General features: G+C 39.0%; 1 protein-coding gene and 1 long non-coding RNA gene across 3 annotated transcripts in view; one reads left to right on the forward strand and one right to left on the reverse strand.

The window, feature by feature from the left end:
* Positions 1-22,814, forward strand: part of WASF2 (WASP family member 2) — a 73,480-nt gene that overhangs the window by 20,026 nt on the left and 30,640 nt on the right. The gene's annotated exons all lie outside the window — the stretch shown is intronic.
* Positions 5,879-22,405, reverse strand: LOC132673734 (uncharacterized). Its single transcript, XR_009608176.2, has 2 exons — positions 22,294-22,405; positions 5,879-5,996 (listed from the first exon to the last, which is right to left on the reverse strand). It is a non-coding gene; the product is annotated as an uncharacterized LOC132673734 (long non-coding RNA).

Below are 22,814 nucleotides of genomic sequence, written 5' to 3' on the forward strand. Positions count from 1 at the left end.
GGGTGGGAAATTTCAAGCATATATACATTTAGAGAGGATGAGATAATGAACCTGTTGCTCAGCTTCAACAACTATCAACCCGTGGTCAGTCTCGTTTCATCTGTACCACTGCCTACTCTCTCATCCTCATTGGAGTCTTTTGTTTCTTAAGGGACAGAAAGGGCAGGTGGGGGAGAGGGGCAGAGGAAGAGAGAGAAAGTCTTACGCAGGCTCCATGCTCAGCACAGCGGAGTCCAACGTGGGGCTTGATCCCACAACCCTGGATCATGACCTGAGCTGAAATCAAGTTGGACACTCAAACAACTGAGCCACCCAGGTACCCCCTCATTGGATTCTTTTGAAGCAAATCCCAGACATCATATCATTTCACTTCAGTATATAGGTCTGAGATAAAAGATAAGTACTCTTAAAAAAAAAAAAAAAAAAAAGTAGATTATCAGATATTCCGTTAATGTTCAAATTTGCACAATTACTTTCTGTTTCTTTCTCCCTTCTTCCCTGCTCCCTTTTCTCTCTAAACATTTGGTGTATTCGAAATCAGGTTCCAAAAAAAAGGTCCATATATTGATTTGGTTTATATGGCTCCTAAATCTCTTTTAATCTATAGATCCTCTTGCATCTTTTTTCTTGTATAGAGTTGTTGTTGTTGAAGAAAGCAAGTTATTTCGTACTTTTTTCCCCCCATTCTGGATTTTGCTAATTGAATTTCTACAGTCCATTTATGTTCCATTGGGGCATGTGATGACTCAGTTAAACGTCTGACTTCGGCTCAGGTCATGATCTCATGGTTCCTGAGTTCGAGCTTTATGTTGGACTCTTTGCTGTCAGCACAGAACCTGCTTCTGATGCATGCATTCTGATAGATGTTCCTCTATCCCTTGTATTAGATCTAGAGCATCATTGTCTAATAGAAATACTCAAGCCTTAAATTTAAATTTTCCTCTTTTTTGAAGTTTACTTATTTTTAGAAAAATTTTTTAATTTATTTTTTGAGAGACAGAGGCAGAGCATGAGCAGGGGAGGGGCAGAGAGAAAGGGAGACAGAATCCAAAGCAGGCTGCAGGCTCTGAGCTGTCAGCACAGAGCCTGATGCAGGGCTTGAACTCATAAACTGTGAGATCATGACCTAAACTGAAGTTGGACGCTTATCTGACTGAACCACCTAGGTGCCCCTTATTTATTTATTTTTTTAAGTTTATTCATTTTTGAGAGAGAGAGAGACAGAGTGGGAATGGGGCAGAGAGAGAGGGAGACACAGAATCGGAAATAGGCTTCAGTCTCTGAGCTGTCAGCACAGAGCCCGACACAGGGCTTGGACTCACAAACTGCAAGATCATGACCTGAGCCAAAACCAAGAGTTGGGTGTTTAACTGACTGAGCAATCCAGGAGCCCCTAAGTTTAAATTTTCTAATAGGTACATTAAAAAGGCGAGAAGAAACAAGTGAAATTCATTTTAATAATATTTTTTATTAACCCGGTAGTTGTAAACTGTTACTTCAACATGTAATTAATATAAGGAGTATTAATAAGATATTTTACAATTTTTTATACTAAATCTTTGTGACTCAGTGTGCATTTTACACCTAGGCACATATCAATTCAGATGAGCTACATTTCAAATGTTCAGTAAGTACATGTGTGTAGCGGCTACCTATTGGACAGCACAGCTCTCGAGGCTCGGGCTGAATTAGGTTTCCTGCTTTGGCAGTAATGCTTCACAAGTGGTGGCTTATAATGATGTATAAAGATGTAACTTTGTGTTGTGAGAGGTCATGGATAATAATTACCTAGATCTTTTATTTCATTAGATGTTTTAACATATTTGATATATTTTAATCCATTGTAGTTATTTTTATTGATGTTCAGTTTGTTCCATCTTGGATCAGTGAGTGCCTCTTCACATTGGCTTCTGACTTCTTTTGACGTTACTGCAGTAGTCATTGATTAGTGTTTCTTGCTTTCTAGTATAAGATGTTCCAGACTTGTCTTGTACATTTCCTGCCCTTTAGCCAAAGGGCTGTGGATCTTTTTTTTTTTTTTTTTTAATGTATTTTTGAGACACAGCGTGAACAGGGGAGGGGCAGAGAGAGAGAGACACAGAATCTGAGCTGGCAGCACAGAGCCCATCGCGGGGCTCGAACTCACGGACTGTGAGATCATGACCTGAGCTGAAGTCAGACGCTTAACCGACTGAGCCACCCAGGTGCCCCTGAACTGTGGATCTTTTCAGTGACCACATTATTGACTCCTTCATTGGTAAATGAGGAAACTGAAGGCTAAAGAAGTAGAGTTATTGAACCAGAGTCACACAGGTTTAGCAGCATAATCTGGCCTAGAACCCTAGCCTGCTGGCTCTTAGCTCTATACCATGGCCATTTCCTGTCTTGTTTCCTGTACCTAGTTTTTAGGACTGATGGTTTAACTGCATTTGAGCTCCTACTCTAGGTTGTCAGGGGAAGATAGGTTTTGTGGGTCATCATTGGAGGTACAATCAAATCTCATTAATTTGGACTAATTGGAGTAAATCCTAGTGAGAGTGTTGTGTGTTGTTTTTCTTTAGGTGCAGCTGTTACTTTGAGTAGCTGAAACTAGGCTAATAGTGTTACCAGGTTATTTTGGTAGGTAGAGGTCCCTGTACCTGGTTTAATGAATAGCTGAGAATGATGTGCAATTTAACTTTAATTGTATGTAAATTAGACTCCTGAAATGCTTAAAAACAGCTCATTAAACATTTCTCCCTGCAATCTTATTTATACTGTTTTCTTACCCAGTCTTTTCTTTATTAGAGTGCAGAGGTAAACTTTATTTCAGGTGTGAATTTATCTCAAGTTACAAATGTGTGGAGTCTGTATTCATAAAGGATTGCCATAAGTTCAGAAAATTTTACAAAGAATATTGAGAAAGTGCAGAGGAAGAACATCTGAAAGTCAGACATCTGGCAGTTTCAGCCAACCAGAACATAACTCCTTGTATTTAAAAGTAAGCTAAAAGTGCTTTTGAGTGGCAGAGAGCTTTCAGAAAGCTTGTTCATTTTACCTCAAAAGTAGCATCACCCTAGGGCCTCACTCAGAGATAATTGTGTATGTTGAAGGACAGAGGATCCAGGTGTGTGAGGGCTGGCTATGTTGCCTCTTGGTTCTGTGGCCCAGAGTAAGTCACTTGACCTCTCTGAGCCTTAGTTTATTCATCTATAATGAGGTAATTAAATTGGGAGTGTTCTTTTTACATCACAGAATCTTGTGAGATTCAAATCAGCTATTTAACTGATATAGCAGATATTTATTGAATTAATGAGAGATGATATGAAAATGCTTTTTTAGCTAGAAGCTTTATATGACCATAAGCATTATTAGAATAATATAGAATAGAGGTACTAATACATACTAATGATCAGAAGCATGACAGCAGAAGGAGGAGATTCAAGATGTCTGTCCAGAACTTTATAGCCATTTTACTACTGAGGCATATAGCGCTCACACCTCAGGAGCCTCTGACAGCATCATGGTTTCATAGCATAGTACCACTGCTAATGTGAAGGCCCTGAGTTACCAAGAAAAGGTTAAATTATATTTAGTGTATTCTGTTTAGGAAATACTGGATATGCACAGTATAGAGTTTTTCATTAAAATGACTTCAGAAAGTATGGTGTTTAAAGAGTTATTTTTATTTCTAGGGCACCTGGGTGGCTTGGTTGGTTAAGTGTCTGACTCTGGCTATGATCTTGTGGTTTGTGGGTTCGAGCCCTGCATTGGGCTCCACACTGTGCAGAGCCTGCTTGGAGTTCTCTCTCTCTCTTGCTGCCCACCCCCTCTCTCAAAATAAATAAATTAAAATCTGAAGATATCTTTATTAAAAAAGTTATCAGGGCACCTGGGTGGCGCAGTCCATTAAGCGACTTCAGCTAATCAGGTAATGATCTCACGGTCCAAGAGTTCAAGCCCCACATCAGGTTCTATGCTGACAGCTCAGAGCCTGGAGCTTGTTTCAGATTGTGTCTCCCTCTCTCTCTCTGCCCCTCCCCTGTGCTCTCTCGCTGTCTCTCTCGGTAAATAAACATTAGAAAAGAGAGAGAGAGAGAGTTATTTCTATTATCTGGCATAATTCTACCTTATGTAGAGTCTGTCATTCTCTAAAAGCAGCTAACACCTGTACTGAACGCCAGCGACTGTTTTAAAGTCTTTGTATATTTTTACTCCTTCATTTCTTCCAATATTCCCATGAGGTAGGTCATATTATCTACCATTTTACATATGGGAAAACTGATATACAAAGAGATTAGGAAACCTGCCCACGATTCTGGATAGAGATCCTGGGTTGAGGGGAAAAAAATTCCTATAAAGAGCATTATTAGGACAACATTTTCTAAAACTTAGGTATTGGAGCACCTAGCTGGCTCAGTCGATAGAATGTGTGACTCTTGATCTCAGGATTGTGAGTTCGAGTCCCATTTTGTGTGTAGAGATTACATTAAAAAATATTTTAAAAAATAAAATTTAGATATGGATTTTATGTTAAATAACAATGTATCATTGTTAAATTTCCTTTTTTGTTTTATTTATTTAGAGAGCGTGAGCGGGGAAGGGGCAGAGAGAAAGGATCTATGCTGTCAGCACAGAGCCTGTTGAGGGACTTGATCCCACGAACTGTGAGATCATGACCTGAGCTGAAATCAAGAGTCAGACATTTAGCCAACTAAGCTATTAAGGCGCCCCTGTCCTTTTTTTTTTTTCTTTTTTTTTTTTTTTATAAAGATTTACTTCTTTAAGTAATCTCTGCACCATACGTGGGGCTTGAACTCACAACTCCAAGATCAAGAGCCACACGTTCTACCAACCAAGCCAGACAAGCGCCCCTCAATTGTTAAATTTCCTAATGGGATATTTGTATGATAGTTTGCTATTAGATGACTCCCTGAAGTATTTAGAGATAGGGGCTACCATGTCTGCAACCTATTGTCAAATGATTTTAAAAATTAGTCATAAGTTAGAGAGTGTGAGTGTGGGAGAGGGTGTGGAGGGAGAAAGAGAGAGAGAGAGGGAAATGAATGTGGTAAAATGTTAATAATTGGTGAACCTAGGTGGAGTGCGTAAGTGAGTCCTTTGTGCTATTCTTGCAACTTTTTCCCAAGATTGAAATTATTTCAAAATAAAAAGGAAAACAAAAAAATGTCATGAGGTCACACAACTGAAGAGTTTATGTAGGAGGACTGAGATTTGAACTCAAGCCATTTGGTTCCAGTCCACTGGGTTTTTCTGTTTTATTTTAATTTTTTAAAAATGTTTGTTTATTTTTGAGAGAGAGAAGGAGTGTGAGTGGGGGAGGGTCAGAGAGAGAGGGAGACCCAGAACCTGAAGCAAGCTCCAGGCTCTGAGCTGTCAGCACAGAGCCCAACACAGGGCTTGAACTCATGAACTGCAAGATCATGACCTAAGCCTAAGTTGGATGCTCAACCGGCTGAGCCACCCAGGGGCCCCACCAGTCCACTGGGTTTGTAATCACAGTACTATTGTATTGTTCCATTCATAGCGCTAGATGAAAGAAATAAATCTGTACTGAATTTTAGTTGGGACTATGATTGGATCCTGAACCTTGAGCCATTTTAGCAGCCCTGCCTCCTGGTTCCCCAAGGATAGGGTGATCATATAACTTATTGTATAAACCAGTTCACTTTTAAAAGTATGAGGGAATATACTATTAATAATTACTGTGGGACAATTGATGCAAACCAAGAAGAGTGGACAGCCTAAAAGGATACTACTTGGCAGATACCAATTTTAACAAATGTGACAAGACATGATAATTGCTTCATTATAATTGAATTTTGTTTGCCATAGATTCTAGTTTACACAATACAGACACGTTTTTCTCCTGCCAACAAACCTCGGGCTTTCACCTGATGCATTTTCATATTTTCTCCTCTTGATTTTGCTAATTCTTCTGCTTCCTTCCAGACCACTTGGGAAATATTCTTTGTCAAACCCCATTTCCTCCAAGACTGAAAAATACCAACAAGAATTTCTGTAACAGTTGTCCAGTTTTTTAAAATATTGGCATTTAATCCATAAATCTCCAAACATCTTTATTAACATGATTTCTACAAGGAGAGGAGCTGGTAAAATGCATCTGTATTGCTAGGTTGGCAGAGAAGTATTGCTGTTGTCAACTTCCCATAGATATTTGGAAAAACCTTATTGTATGGTGCTGGAGGCTGTGTTAATGTTAGTTAAGGAGGATTATACCAGTGTAGAATCAAAGGCAGATATGCTGTCTCATTGATCTGTTGCCCAGGTAGTGTTCATTCCCATTTTTCTAATCATACTTATTTTCAATTTCGTTGCCCTGGAGCTCTGTCTAATTAAAGACGTTGACCTTCACTAAAACAGGACTAGTATTTTTTGGTCAATCTCTAAACAGGATTTCAAAATTATTATACTATGATCTGGTCTGGATTTTATTTATTTACTTTACAGTTTATTTATTTTTAGGGGTGCCTGGGTGGCTCAGTCACTTGAGCGTCTGACTCTTGGTTTCGACTCAGATCATAATCTCGCGGTTTCGTGAGTTTGAGCCCCACATTGGGCTCTGTGCTGACAGCGCAGAGCCTGCTTGGGATTCTCTCTCCCTCTCTTTCTGCCTCTACCTCACTCACGCTTTCTCTGTCTCTCTCAAAATAAATGAATAAAAAGTTAAAAAAAAAAAACTTTAAAAATTTTACTTATTTTTAGAGAGAGAGAGAGCACATGTGTGGGAGAGGGGCAGAGAGAGAGAGGGAGAGAGAGAATCCCAAGCAGGCTCTGTACTGTCAGCACAGAGCCTAGCTTGGGGCTTCATCTTATGAATGGTGAGATCATGACCTGAGCCGAAATGAAGAATCCGACCCTTAATGAAATCAAGAGTCAGACCCTTAATGGATTAAGCCACCCAGGGGCCCCTGCTCTGGATTTTAAAAATCACAGTATCTTTTGGCTCCTCCTTCTTCATATAGAATGTATTTAACCAAGTATAGCTCCACTAGAACAGGAGAGGGTGAGATAGAGCAAGGATGCTGAAATTTAAATCAGATAGTTTTTCTTCCAGTTAGCTACTGTGGCATAAGGTTTGGGGAAGGAGTAGATAAAACAAATGATTAGCATAATTTTTTTAAGCCACTAAAGTGCCTTTTTTTCTTATATCACAAAATGTGCTTTTATAGTAACAATAGTCTTAATAATAATTACACTTTTATTTTTAAAAATAATGTGGATGTATAAGTTCAAAGCTGTTAAATTTCTTCTGATGGTTTTTTCTTTAAATTCAGTGAATTGCTATATTTAAAGGGATAGTTTGTTTTTTTTTTTTGCATCTAATTTAATGATTGAGTGGCCTCTGAAACCAGCTTTTACTTAATTTAAAAGAGGCTTTCTTTTTCTTTTTCTTTTTTTTTTATGCACACTGTCAGTGCAGAGCCTGATGCAGGGCTCAATCTCCTGAACCATGAGATCATGACCTGAGCTGAAACCAAGAGTTGGACACTGACTGAGCCATCCAGGTGCTCCAAAGAGCCTTTATTTTAAAGATATCTTCAAGTGTCATTCTGATCAACCATGCATTAATCAAAATCAACTTATTAATTGTTTTAGACATTGATTAATTTTTGAGAGAGAGAGAGAGAGAGAGAAAAGAAAGACCGTGAGTGGGGAGGGGCAGAGAGAGAGGGAGACAGAATCAGAAGCTGGCTCCAGGCTCTGAGCTGTCAGCATAGAGCCTGACATGGGGGCTTGAACTCACAGACTGCGAGATCATGACCTGTACTGAAGTCAGACACTTAACTGACAGCCACCCAGGTGCCCCCAAAATCAGCTTATTAAAATATTAACTTGATTTATCAGTTTTGTATTTGATATAGGAAATCAAACCTTGTGTCCAAAAGAAGGCTCTATTCTTGGAATACAGAGATACACGAAAATGTTGAAATATTGTGGAATCTCAAATCTTTATGTCATGGATCTTTATCTCTGCCATTATTCCATTCATCTAGCCATTTTGTTCTAATGATAATAATATTTGCCACTCAATTTAAGGAATACTGTGAATACTATCTTGGTTTATTTCAAAATTTAGATAAAATGGGCAAATTCCTAGGAAAAGATAACAAGATGACTCATGAAAAAATTGAAAACCTTTAACTATTAAATAAATTGAAATTATAGTTATCTTCAGAAAACACCACACCCAGATGAAATTCTGAAATACAGCCTAAGTTTTTTTTTTCATGTTTTTATTTAAATTCCAGTTAGTTAACATGCAGTATAATACTAGTTTCAGTGATTCATCACTTAACATACAACACCCAATGCTCATCCCTACAAGTGCCCTCCTTAACCCAGTACCCGTTTAACCCATTTCCTGTCACCCTGCCCACCTCCCATCCAGCAATCCTCAGTGTATTCTCTATAGTTAAGAGTCTGGGGGCACCTGGATGGCTCAGTCAGTAAAGTGTCTGACACTTGATTTCAGCTTAGGTCATGATTTCAGGGTTGTGAAATCGAGCCCTGCATAGGGCTCCTCACTGGGTATGGAGCCTGCTTAAGATTCTCGCCCTCTCCTTCTACCATGCTCTTTCTAAATAAATAAAATAATAAATAAATAAGTAAAAAATAAATAAAAATAAATAAGGCACCTGAGTGGCTTGGTTGGTTAAGCATCTGACTCTTGATTTCGGCTCATGTCATAATCTCGTGGTTTGTGAGATTGAGCCCTACGTTGGGATCCTCTCTCTCCTCTCTCAAAAATAAATAAATTTTAAAAAATTAAAATTAAAAAATTAAAATTTAAAAAATTTTTATAAATTTTGAAAAAAAAGTGTTTCCAGCTTAAGGTTTTAGAGTCATCTATAAATTCCACTTTTCCGTGCTATTGGAAGCCACCATTAAGAAGGTGACTGTATGGTTTACAATTTCATTTCCTGGGACCTAATTGTCACAATTTATTTTTCATTAGGTCTCACTCCCTTTCTCCTCTCTTGCCTTTTCTCTCATTTTTTTCTTCATAGTCAGCAAGAGTCAGAAAGGGCCTTTGCATTGTTTAGATACTTATTTTCTCAGTAAATTCTGCTCATCTTTCTATATACTTATCCAGTATTTTATGGGGGATTGATGGGTGACAGAAGTGCTGCTTATTAGCACCTCAGGTTTTAAAAGATGGTAACTTTCCCTCAAAGAGCTCATAGTCTATCCCTGTTACAAGTGCAATGTGGGATATATGGTATAATAGAGTGCTATTGAAACAGAGGGCTTGATTAATTCTTCCTAGGGAACAGGGTCACAATAGCTTTGTGGAAGCAATTCATTTGAACTGAGCAGGGAAGGATTAATAAAATTTCAAGAAGCATAGGGAAAAAAAAAAAAAAAAACAGATAAAAAGTGGGTATTCCAGGAAGCAGGAAATGTCTTGAATGATCACAGAGGCATGAGAGTGCAGGAGGGCATCTGTGGTGAACAGTGGCTGAAGTGTAGTGCACTAGAAAGGTGTGGCCAGAAAGGAAACTGAAGAAGTACATTGATGGCAGATACTGAAGGGTTTTAAGTATCACATATTTGCCCTGATCATTCCCTCTCAGATTTTCTCAGTCTCAGTCCTTCTAAAATCCCTAACTCACCTTCAGTTCTCAGATGAAAAATTTCACGTGTGCCTCTGTGTCAGTATGGCTGAGATTTGGTCATACAGTTTTACCCTGGTGCTGAAAGACACCAGTCTTTATCTGGTTAATTACTGGGAGGCAGCATTCTGAATGACCTACAGCCATTTTAGGCTTTCAGAGAAGATAATTTCGGTGTTTTGGAAAAATAAAAAGTAGCTCCTTCCTATCAAAAGGGTTGGGAATGTTCAGCTTCATTAGCAGTCATCAGGGCAATGCAAATCAAAACTACAATGACACATTCTTTTATGTCCATCAGATTGGCAAAAATTAAAATCTGACCAAATATGTTGGCAAGGATATATGAAGCAACCAGAACCCAACAGACAGAAGTGTAAACCCATTTTGGAACACAATTTGGCATTATCTCATGATTGAAGATTTTCATACTCCATGACCCAGCAGTTCCACTCCTAGGTGTCTACCCTTAACAACCTTATACACGTGTACAAGGAGACGTGTACAAAAATGTCCATAACAACTTCGTTGGCAATAGCAAAAACATAAGCATTCCAAACTGGGAAAAATCCCAGTGTCTATCAACTTTAGATTGAATAAATAAATCATGGTATAGCCATATAATAGAATACCATGTAACAGTAGAAATGACTAAATTGCAGCCATTGCAACATGAATGAATCCCAACAAATAGTAGAGTGAAAGGTTGCAGAAAAATGTGCATTAGATTCATGTGAAGTACAGAAACATGTGAAACTAAACTATAATGGTTTGGGATACAGATATGATAAAACTGTAAAGAAAAATAAGGGAATAGTAAACACATTTCTGGATAGCGTCATCAGAGTGAAAGGGAAGGAGATAGGTTTGGGGAGAGGCATGTAGGGGACTTTAAAGCTAATGGTGATATTCTTTTTATTTTTTTTAAGTTTATTTTTAGAGTGTGCACAGGTACTTGTGGGGGAGGGGTAGAGAGAGAATCCCAAGCTGTCAGAGCAGAGCTCGCAGAGCTCGAAATGGTGCTTGGTCTTAGGAATGGTGAGATCATGACCTGAGCCGAAATCAAGAGTCAGACGCTCAACCCACTGAGCTACCCATGTGCCCCTAATGGTGATATTCTTAAACTAGGTGGTAGGCAGGCACACTGATGTTTGCTAAATCACAATTCTTTTTTTTTTTTTTTAAGTTTGTTTATGTAATCTCTACATCCAGCATGGGGCTTGAATTCATGGCCTTGAGATCAAGTCACGTGCTCTACCAAAAGAGCAAGGCAGGTGCCCTCTCACGATTCTTTATTACCTTACACGTATTTCTAAAAATTTTTGTATCTGTAAATTGTAAAGCATTAAGGTAAGGTTGATGATACTGAATCTATTCCAGTGTTCCCCCCCCCCCCCCGGTAATACTTTTACAAACACATTTTTCAGAATGTAAAAACTGAGGCCCAGAGAGACTAAATAATTTAATTGTTCAAGAGGGAGAGCTCATCAGTGACAGCCTGGCCTCAAACTCTGTACAGAGTATTTTCTGTCATCTGTTGTAACTCTCCCATTATGTAGATTCTATCCATCAATTAGAAGCGCTTCCACTTGGAATACTGCCTCGGTCTTTCACCCTCTCATGTAGTACGTTCTCCACACTGCTGCCAGAGAGAGCTTTCTAAATGCAAATCCCATCATGTCACTCTCTAGTCTCAATCTTAAATAGTTCCCAGTAGCCTTCAGCACACTCCAAGTGCTATAGTGCAGCATACAAGGATCTCTGTGCCTCAGCTTCTGTCTACCTATTAGCCTTATCGCTCATGACTTCTTGTACTTCAGCCACACCAAGCTATTTGCTGCTCTTGGAACATTGTTTGCCTCTGCACACACTGCTTCCTTCATCTGAAACTTCTCTTAACTAATTTTTTTTTTGTCCTTTAAGACACCCTTTCTTAACTACGTCTGCCCGCAGTCTGAGCTGGATGCCTCCACAACATCTTGTGTAGTCATACTTACGAAAAGAGTAATTCTGTCCCCTTCAGTAGCTTTTGAGCTTCCTGAGGGCAGGGACATTGTTGAATTTATCCCCAGTGTGTGGCACAGCGCTCAGTACCTAATGTTCATTGAAGTAAGGAGGGAGGGAGGGAGGGAGGGAGGGAGGGAGGAAGGAAGGAAGGAAGGAAGAAAGGAAGGAAAGAAGTGCTCAGTACATAAGGCTCATTGAAAGAGAGGGAGAGAAAGAAAAAAGGGAAAGAAGAAAGGAAAAAGGAAAAGTGGATATCAGTTTATACAAATCTCATATATGGTTAGAAGCTGTCATATGTTTGCCAGATTCTCACTAGCTGTATCTGTATTTATAATGGCAGGAAGGAAGGGAAAGAAAGAAAGGCAGGCAGGTTGGCCGTTGGCAGGGTCAGTTGGTGGGGACAAAGTATTGGTGCTGGGGGAGGGGGGCAAAAAGCTGATTTGGTGGGGAAAGAAAAGGTTCAGAGGCTTATTAATGTTTTAGGCCACGTGCCTGGAGATTTTAATGACAGCCTGGATTTCTTTCAAGTTTTTAAAATGTGCTGATTTTCATGACTTACCCTATTCTGACCTTCCTTAGCCTTTTTAGAAATGTGTCTCCTTTGGCTGATAACTCTTAATCATTTCTCTCTTTACATTAGAAGATAAGAACTTAGAGGTGCATGAATAAAAGGGAGGTGGCAGATAGCTTGTGTTGGTTGGGATGGCCTTGGTGGTTTTTTTGTAATTAAAAAAATTTTTTTTTAATTTTTAATTTTTAATGTCTCACTCTGCTATATACAGATTAGACCTCTAATCATTTCCTAGGGTTTGTAGAGTATGTATAGATCCCGTCTTGTGATCTGATGAGTTACTAGGAATCTTAATTCTAAAACAAAGGTTGGGGCGCCTGGGTGGCTCAGTTGGTTAAGCGTCCGACTTCAGCTCAGGTCATGATCTCACACTCTGTGAGTTCGAGCCCTGCATCGGGCTCTGTGCTGACAGCTCAGAGCCTGGAGCCTGCTTCAGATTCTGTGTCTCCCCCTCTCTCTGCCCTTCCCCTGCACATGCTCTGTCTCTCTCTGTCTCAAAAATAAATAAAAACATTAAAAAATTAAAAAAAAATAAGTAAATAAAACAAAGGTCGAGCTTGGGCTATTCAAATTGAGTTCTCGTCCCTCAGAAAGCAGTACTATTAAGACTGAATGTCCACACACCCTCCCTATCCTCACCTTCATAATGGCCAGAGCACAAGAACCACTAACTGTGGCTTCATTCGTTTGATTAATATTAAAGTTTGTTTGGTTTTTTTGTTTACTTAAATTTATTTCAATTCAAGTTAGTTAAGTTTATTTTGAGAGACAGCGAGTATGAGCAAGGGAGGGGCAGAGAGAGAGGGAGAGAGACCTAAGCAGGCTCCATCCACACTGTCAGCACAGAGCCCAGTGTGGGACTCAGTCCCACAAACCGTGAGATCATGATTTGAGCTGAAACCAAGAGTCGGATGCTTAACCAGCTGAGCCACCCGGGTGCCCCTCATTTGATTAATATTTATTGAGCATATTCTCTGTACCTAGCATGGTGATAGGCACTAGGATCAGAGATGATTGATCGCTAGCCTTAAAGTATTTGCAGTCTAGTGGGAGAGCAAGTAAGAAAATCAGTCATTTTAATGCAGTGTGATGGGATAGGCATGCACAGGGTCTTACGGGAGTTTAAAGAATGTGTGGAGAGGGGCGTCAAGCTCCCCTGGGGCAAGGCATGTCAAGAGACATTTCACTTGAGCTCAATCTTGGAAGACCTTAGAAGTTGGTGAGGGTGTGGTGGGTGGTCAGATTTGAACAAAAGTATGGAAGCAAGGCAGCCATGGGAGGGTCTGTGGGACTTCAGGGATGGGTATGTATGTATGAAGTTGTGATAGTAGATGAGACTGAAGCCATATAAAGGGACTATATTGTGAATGACATTTTCTACTTTCCTAAATAAAAGGAATTATCAGAAGTGTTTTCATTCATCCGGTGTTAAAAGTTTAGTGTTTCTCTTACTATTGTCTCTTGAGCAACTGAGTTTTATTGTGTTTTATTTCTTTGATTTTTTTTTTTTTATGATATTTGAGTTTGGAGCCCTCTTGCTTTTTATGCTTTGAGTACCATCTAGTCAGACCCCACACTCAGGCATTGTGGAATGGATGACGCATTGCTTTTAAGGCAGCTTGGAAGTAGGAGGATTTAAATGACCTTCAAAGACTAATGTCAGGCCCCATGTCAATGTCATTGCAATTCATGCATGCATGGAGAGTAGGAAAGAGAACTTAATTATGGAGGAGGGGAATTGTAACCCTGCTTGAATGGGTAGTTGAAAGTCCTGGGCACGCCCCTTAGCCTCAAAAAAGGACTTTCTTACATTTGCTGCCAAAGAGGTCATAGGGAGAGCCCAGATAAATACCATCCTCCTTCTGGGGTGTGTAAGTCAGTCTTAGTCTTTCGCTTCCACAGGTGCAGAATAGGTTCACCAAATAATATTCTGATCTCCATTGAACAGAATTTGGCATCTTATTGTCCTTCTCCAGAAAATCAATCCCTTTAAAGCATTGAACGTGGCAATTTTAGGTCAGCAGGCATTTAAAGACACCTTTTTAACTTTTAAGTGCTGGCCTAATAAGATATATTTTGTACAAAAATACCGGTGTTATCAAGATGAAACTTGAATCATTTAAATCCTGAAAGGGGCTAAGTTTTAGCTGCTGGTATACCTTTTACCTGTGAAATTCCTTGTTGTCTTATAATGGTGCTGTCCTGGAAGACTGTGATCATCATCAGATATCAGGCTCCATTCCTTCTGCTAACCTTTGGTAACTGTTCAGAATTCATTACAGTGTTTGAGAATGAGGGAACCCACAATGACCCATGTGACTATCCTTTCAAACCATAAAATAGCTTTCCATAGTTAGCCTGGATGACAGCAGAAGCCAGCCTTATGTAGTCAGGAACTGCTCCAACCTGGCTATAGTCAATGACTGAAGGAGTTAGTCATAGTTACCCTCCTCCATTTCATTAATTTGTTTTGGGAAGTGGTATTAGTGAGGCAGAGTTGCATCTTTGGTTCATTAATACAGGGTCTGAACAGGAAAATCTATTTCAGTGAAATCCTTGAGACTTGCAGAAAACACATAATGCTTCTTATGCTTTTTTTTTAAGATTTTATTTTAGTAAAAACATTTTTTTTAAAGATTTTACTTCTAAGTAATCCCTATGCCCACCGTGGGGCTTGAACTTAAAACTGTGAGATCAAGGGTTGCATGCTCTACCAATTGAGCCAACCAGGCACCCTGCTTGTTAGTACTTTATTATTTATTTATTTATTTATTTATTTATTTTAACGTTTATTTATTTTTTTTTTTTGAGACAGAGAGAGACAGAGCATGAACGGGGGAGGGTCAGAGAGAGGGAGACACAGAATCTGAAACAGGCTCCAGGCTCTGAGCTGTCAGCACAGAGCCCGACACGGGGCTTGAACCCACGGACCGCGAGATCATGACCTGAGCCGAAGTCGGACGCTTAACCGACTGAGCCACCCAGGCGCCCCTTGTTAGTACTTTAAAGAGAGCTTTTCTTTTGCAGGGAAAGTGCTGTATATACACGGCCCTGGTTGTTACCTCTACAACATAAATATTCATATAGTTTTAAAGTTTAGAAAAAGTTCTGTGTTAATCTAAATCAAGTTTTACTTTTTCTATATACATAATTCATATCTTAAAATAACACTCACTGGTAGATTTTGGTAAGATATAGAAAAACAAAACAAAGTATCATCTTCTTAATTCCTCTTCTGTGTAAGCCTTTTCCCTCCATTTTAATGGAGGTTTTTCAGAACACAGACCGTGGCAGAGCCCATTTTCAAAGCAGTTCATAGAGATTTAGCTTTGCAATTTATTTGCCCTTGGTCACCAAAAAAGAGTAGAAACCAAAGAACCAGATGGCTGCTGAGGGAAACTATTGTAACAGCAAACTTGAAGGGCTAGAGACCAGAGAGAAAGGAGAATGCTTGGGGTGGTCTTAGAGAGCTAAAATGGTAGTCACAGAATATAAATTAGGTAGTGGAAAATTTAGGGTACTATACCAAAGCCATCCTTCTAACAAATTTTGGCCTGGAATTATCTTTGTAAGTAAAGCTTTTGTGATTATTAGAATGACACAATTCATCTCTTGGCTTTTTGTCCCAGAAGGCATTAGACCCTTTAACATGATTTATGGCAGACAAGAAATACCAGTTCAGTTAGGGCAGGTGGTATTTAATTACCCCTCTCTGTGGGAGTGGGGCTGTTCTCACTAAAATTGTTTGTAGGTGAAATCACAACAAAGATCCATAAAGTACAGCTTTATATGTATATATTTTTAAAAAGAGACATCAGTTTCTTGCATTTTTCAAATGTCAAAGGTTAATTTAAAATATTAATGCTGAAAAGATTAATTTAAGATATTAAATCTACCAGGCAAGAATACATGTGCATATTGTAATTACTTCCTTTTTACAATTAAAGTAATTGGATTATATTTAATGAGCTATTTACATTTAATAATTAAAAAAGACTTATCATTTCAGTGTTCCCCATATGCAGAAAGAAATGGGGGAAAATTATATCACTTCTGATATAATTATCTTTACTTGGGCTAAAAAGGGAAAACAACCATGCTCTTTGGAAAAAGTCAGAAGAGTATTATTTTAAAAAATACATATATAGTTTAAGAATTACCCATGGGAATGTGTTTTGGTTCATTGTAAAAGAAGATGAAAGATGAGGTGCTTAAAAAAAAAAAAAAAAAAAGCCCCTGATGACAAGATTTGATGAGCCAAACAGTGCACAGAGAATGAAACTTAAAGTGATTTTCAGGGACCCTGCAGATAAAAGTAACTCATCAGAAGTGATGGAACCCCAAATGCCTGGCTGTTTGAAAACAGGAGTTTGTTTGAAAAGCAGTAGCATCTAAGCATGTTATGTGAGGCTGGCACTTGAAATGAGCCAGTGTTTATGTTGTTTAAAGTGAAAGATGTGAAGCCCCTGAGCAGCTGGCTAAAATTGGGTGTAGAGAGGGAGAAAGCAGTATGTTATCCTCATTAACACCGTTTCAGTTCTAGGGTAAATATGTCAGGAAGGCTTTCTTGTGTTAGCATGCAGTCTTTTTTCAAGGGAGAAGAAACTAGTCTAGGGCTTCGTGGCACTTGTGTATGAGAATGAGAAATAGGAGCTTACTTGTATAATTTCTTGGTTTGTGTGTTTTTTTGAAGAGTCAGTGTGGAGTCATGGAATAAGCATAAACTTTTGACATAGATAGACCTGGGTTTAAAAGTTGACTGTGTGACTTTGATAAAGTTACAGAACTGCTCTTAGTTTTAGTTCTGTCATCTGTAAAATCAGAATGCTAAAACTTACTTCATAGAAGTGTTTTGAGTAGTAGAGATATATAAGAAAACGTGAATAAATACCAGCCATATTTTAGGCATTCAACACTTATTGAGCAGACGCTATAGGATACAAAGAAGTTTTAAGAATCCCACCCTTAGCTGCTGTTGTTAGTACTACTTCTGTTAGGTTTAAAGGTATTTTGTTTTTCAGTTCCTGTACTCAGAGAATTGTACACTCCAAAAATCTGTACTACAACATAGAATGTAATGACTGCCATCAAAGAGGTTCAGCATACCTCTTCGGCACTCTTGGAAAGGGAGAGATGACTTCAGACTAGAAGAGTCAAGGAAGGCTTCTTAGAAGTGGTGACATTTGCCTTGGGCCTTCAAGATGAAAGGATTTTTTTTTTTTTTTTTTTAAAGAAATGCCATGATCCAAGTAATAGTCCCTTTGAGACTATTTGTCTTTCAAAGTTTGTAAAGTGAAAAAACTGAATTGATTTTTGACTATGATTTGGAAGACTGATACTCTTTATCTTAATATTTAAAATTGTCATAATATAAACAGAGGCCATCTATTTCTTTCTCAGTATTTGTCTCTACACTCCCAAAGAGCCTGTCCCAGAAGGTAAGAGACCCACCTACTACTTGGCCTCCACTGAGACTGAAGAAAAGAGGATCAATTAGGAGAGCCTTTTGTGTAGTGTGCTCAATGCTGTTTAATTTGATTTGCTGTCCTTAAATTATTTCATTACCACCAGGAGGTGAGTCTAAACAAACTCTGCATTCCTTTGAATTAATAGTAATCAGAGCTATCAGTTACTGAGTACCTACTGGGTGTTAGACATCCCTCTAGAAGGCTCACATATGTTATCTCATTTTATCCTTAGAACCATCATATGAGGTAGATTTTATTTTTCCCATTTTACAGATGAGGCTTAGAGAGATTAACCAGCCCAAAGTCACATAATGAGTGGCTCAGGAAATCATTGAATCTCTTGACTGAACATCCCTCTGAGTTCACCAAGCTGTATTGATTTTTGAAGGTGGTAGGCACCTATGTGAGTATTAGCTGTAAGAAAAGAACTTTCTGTCATTGTCGTCAGTTGTGATCATTCAAAAAATTAATTAAATATGTCATCCAAATATGTTATATGCTTATGGTAGTGATATTATACCTATTGGCAGTGCTTTCTTGTTTGTTTGATTTCGGGACACCTACTTTTCCTTGTTATTCCTAGAATTACTCTGTGTATGTACTTGAAGATAAATTGAAATTAATCAGACTTTAAGATTATAATACTTTATAATACCTCTTTATTATGGAGGGCCTTGCAAAACTAGAGTGGAAATCAACCCTGACCTAAACAGGAAGGACAGGGCTGTGATCCCTGTGAGAAGGGAAATAAAAGAGGTGAGCCCTGTGATTACCTGGCTTTCTGTCTAAATGTCTCTTCTTTTTTTTCTTTTCTTTTTAAATTTTTATTTAAATTCTAGTTAGTTAATATACAATGCAGTATTGGTTTCAGGAGTAGAATTTAGTGATCCATCACTTACATACAACACCCAGTGCTCATCATAACAAGTACCCTTCTTATTACCCATCAGCTATCTAGCCCATCCCCCACCCACCTCCCCTCCACTAACCCTCAATTTGTTCTCTATTGTTAAGAGTCTCTTGGGGCACCTGGGTGGCTCAGTCGGTTGAGTGTCCGACTTCGGCTCAGGTCATGATCTCACAGTCTGTGAGTTCGAGCCCCGCGTCAGGCTCTGTGCTGACAGCTCAGAGCCTGGAGCCTGCTTCGGATTCTGTGTCTCCCTCTCTCTCTCTGCCCCTCCCCCGCTCATGCCCTGTCTCTCTCTCTGGCAAAAATAAATAAACATTAAAAAAAATTTTTTTTTTAAAAGAGTCTCTTATGGTTTGTTTCCCTCTCTTTACCCCCCCTTCCCATATGTTCATCTGTTTTGTTTCTTAAATTCCATATATAAGTGAAATAATATGGTATTTATCTTTCTCTGACTTACTTCCTTTAGCATAATATACTCTAGCTCCATCCATGTCATTGCAAATGGCAAGATTTCATTCTTTTTGATGGCTAAGTAGTATTCCTGTGTGTGTGTGTGTGTGTGTGTGTGTGTGTGTGTGTGTGTACACTGCACCTAGATGTCTCTTCTAACTATGGAGCAGGGTGGGGGATTCCAAGCAGAGCACACTGGTCTTGCTGAACTGAAGAGACATTATAGTTCAAGGGGAGCTGAAGCAACTGAAAGCAGTGTGGTTGAGTTCTGGAAAGGGGGAAGCTATGAAGAAGAACTGCTCTAGAAATCTCAGGGTCTTATTGAATCTTTGCTGACCACACACATGACTGGGATCACACTGAGGGAGAATGGGGAAAGAGTGACCAGGAAGCTATGAGCAGGGAGGTGTTTGAGTTCCTACCAGCCAGAATAGACAGCCCATGGTGCTCACTGGGAGCACCCAATAGAGATTGCAGAGGGGCCGCATCTTTGCACTGGGGTTAAAATACCCATAAAGTATAGGCTACCCTAGAGCCATCCTAACAAAGCTTTTTAAAAACAAGCCTTACAGGTACCCAACTGAACCAAAAGTAGCTTAACTACCTACCAGAGTAAAGTCTGACACTTTTGAAACCACTTTTTTTTTTTTTTTTAAACACTTTTGAAAATTGCTAGATAGTCAACATTGTAATAGCATAATGTCTAACATCCAATCAGAAGTTACCATGTTTGGGGTGCCTGGGTGGCTCAGTTGGTTGGGCTTCTGACTTGATTTTGGCTCAGGTCATGATCTCACAGTTTATGGAATCGAGCCCCATGTTTGGCTCTGGCTCTGAGCTGTTGGTGTGGGGCCTGCTTGGGTTTCTTTCTCTCCCCCTCTCTCTCCCTGCCCTCCCTGCCCCCCACGCATCTCTCTAAACAAACAAACTAAACAAACAAACATACATTTTAAAAAAAGTCACCAGATTTACCAGGAAAATGTGGCCCATAACTAGGAGAAAAATCATTCAGTAGAAACAGTCAGAAATGGCAGAGATGATGGCATTAGCAAACAAGGATATTAAAATAGCTCTATGTTCAAGTATATAAAGGAAAATACGAACATACTGGTTAGGAGATAAATATTGTAGCCTTGCAAATAATTAGTGGAGTAAAGTTCCAATCTCTCATTTTTATTATCTTTGTTCTTCTATGGTGTTAATGATTTGGTGGAATTTGAATGTGCTTGTAGAAGTCTGAGTTCTAGAATCATAGCCTTTTAGGGTTGGAGACAAATTTTAAAGGTCATTTTGTCTACCCTTTCATATTATAGAAAAAATAAATATATTTTATTGATTCTAAGATGCACATTTTCCCCACATTTTTATTTTTATTTAAATGTTTGTTTATTTAGAGAACAAGTTGGGTAGGGGCAGAAAGAGAAATTCTAAGTAGGCTCCACCCATCACACAAGGCTCAATCCTATGAACTGTGAGATCAAGACCTGAGCCAAAATCAAGAGTTGGGTGCTTAACCTGTGAGCCTTCCAGGTGCCCCTCCCCACATTTTAACATCTCTTGAACTTGAATCATGATGATACATCTCATAATCAATGGCATCTTAGATTTGATGAAATGTGGTAAAAAGCCCATTAGAATTGTAACTTTTCCATAAATTCTTAGTGGTAGAGTTCAAGATTTCTGCTTATATTACCCCCACTTGGAAAACCTTCCTCTTTTATTATTATTATTATTATGTTTTAGATATTTTTTTATTTTTTTAAATTTAATTCAAGTATAGTTAACATAGAGTGTTATGTTAGTTCCAGGTATACAATATAACGATCCAACAATTCTATACATTAGTGTACATCATAAGTGTACCCCTCTTTATACTTTATATCCAAATCCTGCCTGTTTGATCCCTTCAAGTCAGAGTGACTGTTTCATCCTTTCTGTTGTTATCATTGACTGCATCATTCATTTGATAACTGAACTTCTATTTACTTGCTGTATTGTTACTAAACTGGTTTTATCTGTCTCCTCAAATTATAAGCTCCTGTAGTCAAGGAAGGGAATTTATACTTCTTTGTGTCTTTTAGTGTCTACTTGATAGATATTCATTGATTGATAAGGGTACTACTATAATTAGTTAAGTATTAATACAACCTGAAACTTATTAATTGTATTGTTTAATGGTTGAGGGAACCACATATAAAACATTTTTTAATGTTTTTCTTTTTTTAGTGTTTATTTTTGAGAGAGAGCATGCATGCGTGTACACACACACACACTCATGAGCGGGGGTAGGGGGCAAAGAGAGAGGGGGACAGAGTGTCCAAAGCAGGCTCTGTGCTCTCAGTGCAAAGTCCAATGTGGGGCTCAAACCCACGAACCGTGAAAGCATGACCCGAGCTGAAGTCAGACACTCAAGTGACTGAGCCACCCAGGTGCCCCATGAAACATTTAGAACAGGGGTACCTGGGTGGCTCAGTTGGTTGAGCATTCAACTTCAGGTCAGGTCATGATTTCACGGTTTGTGAGTTCAAGCCCCACATCTGTGCTGAAAATGTGGAGCCTGTTTCAGATTCTCTCTCTCTCTCTCTCTCTCTCTCTCTCTCTCTCTCTCTGTCTCTCTCTCTCTCTCTCTCTGTCTCTCTCTCTTTCTCCTCTCTCTGCCTCTCCCCAACTCGTGCTTTATCTCTCTCTCAAAATAAATAAAAATAAACTTTAAAAAAAAGTTTAAAGTCACTACATCTTAAAAAAAAAAACATTTAGAACAGTGCCTGGCATGTAGTTAAATGCTAGATATGTGTGGAACTCGTACTTCCACTACTACTGCTATGACTACAACAGAAATCACTATTTTTTTTAAAGTAAGCTCTGTGTCCAACGTTATCATTGACTGGAGATCAAGAGTCACATGCTCTACTCGTCGAGTCAGCCAGGTACCCATCACTAGGACTATTACTATAATTGTTTTGTGCCAGGCACTGTGTTAAGCATTTTACACATGCATTATTTTATTTTTCGTCATAACAACCTTACAAACTAGGAATCATTATACTAATTTAACAGATTAGGAAACAGACTGAGAGATTATACTGCTTACCAAGGTCCCAAAGCTAAAATTTGGCAGTTGGGAATTGAAACCCACACCTCTGCCTCTTACTGTCCATGCTCTTGCTACTCTACACCACTGCTTATTAGGTTTTGACGGCTTTGGTAACTGCTTAGTAAACTGAGGGTAGAAAAAAAAGAATGGGTACTTACTTTCCCTCTGTTCAAGGACTTTTCCTTATAAATCCCATATTTTGAGTGGTGAATAGACCTTGTGAGAGGAAGTAGATGTACAGCTGCCCTTTGCTGCTGACTCTTAGTTGCTGGCGGCTTGGCTATTAGTGACAGATGAGTGTGTGACACTTTTTCAGGAATGAATTCTTGTTACAGCTGGCAGAATAGAACAGTTGATATGGAATTGCAGTTTGCTCCATAATTCCACTTCCTGGTGTTCAGATGCGGTTGTCATTGCTAGGTCTCCCTCCTTACTTAAGTTGGTATATTAACAGTCACATCCAGGACTGCTGCTTCTGCCTGCTCCATGACCACACGGTGTGTTTGTACGTTGCCCTGAGCTGTCAGCAAAACATTTTGCTGAATCTCCTTTTTTGTTGTTGCTCTGCAACCTTTTTCCCCCTGGCCTTTCTCAGTTGTGTAAAGTCAGTTTCTTTTTTGGCCTTTCCATCCCAGAGAGAAGCTTGAAATACGAAGTGAGGCATCATAGGGATTAAAAT

This window comes from Panthera onca, chromosome C1 (genome assembly GCF_046562875.1).
Source record: "Panthera onca isolate mPanOnc1 chromosome C1, mPanOnc1 haplotype 2, whole genome shotgun sequence".
NCBI classification, from domain to species: domain Eukaryota; kingdom Metazoa; phylum Chordata; class Mammalia; order Carnivora; family Felidae; genus Panthera; species Panthera onca.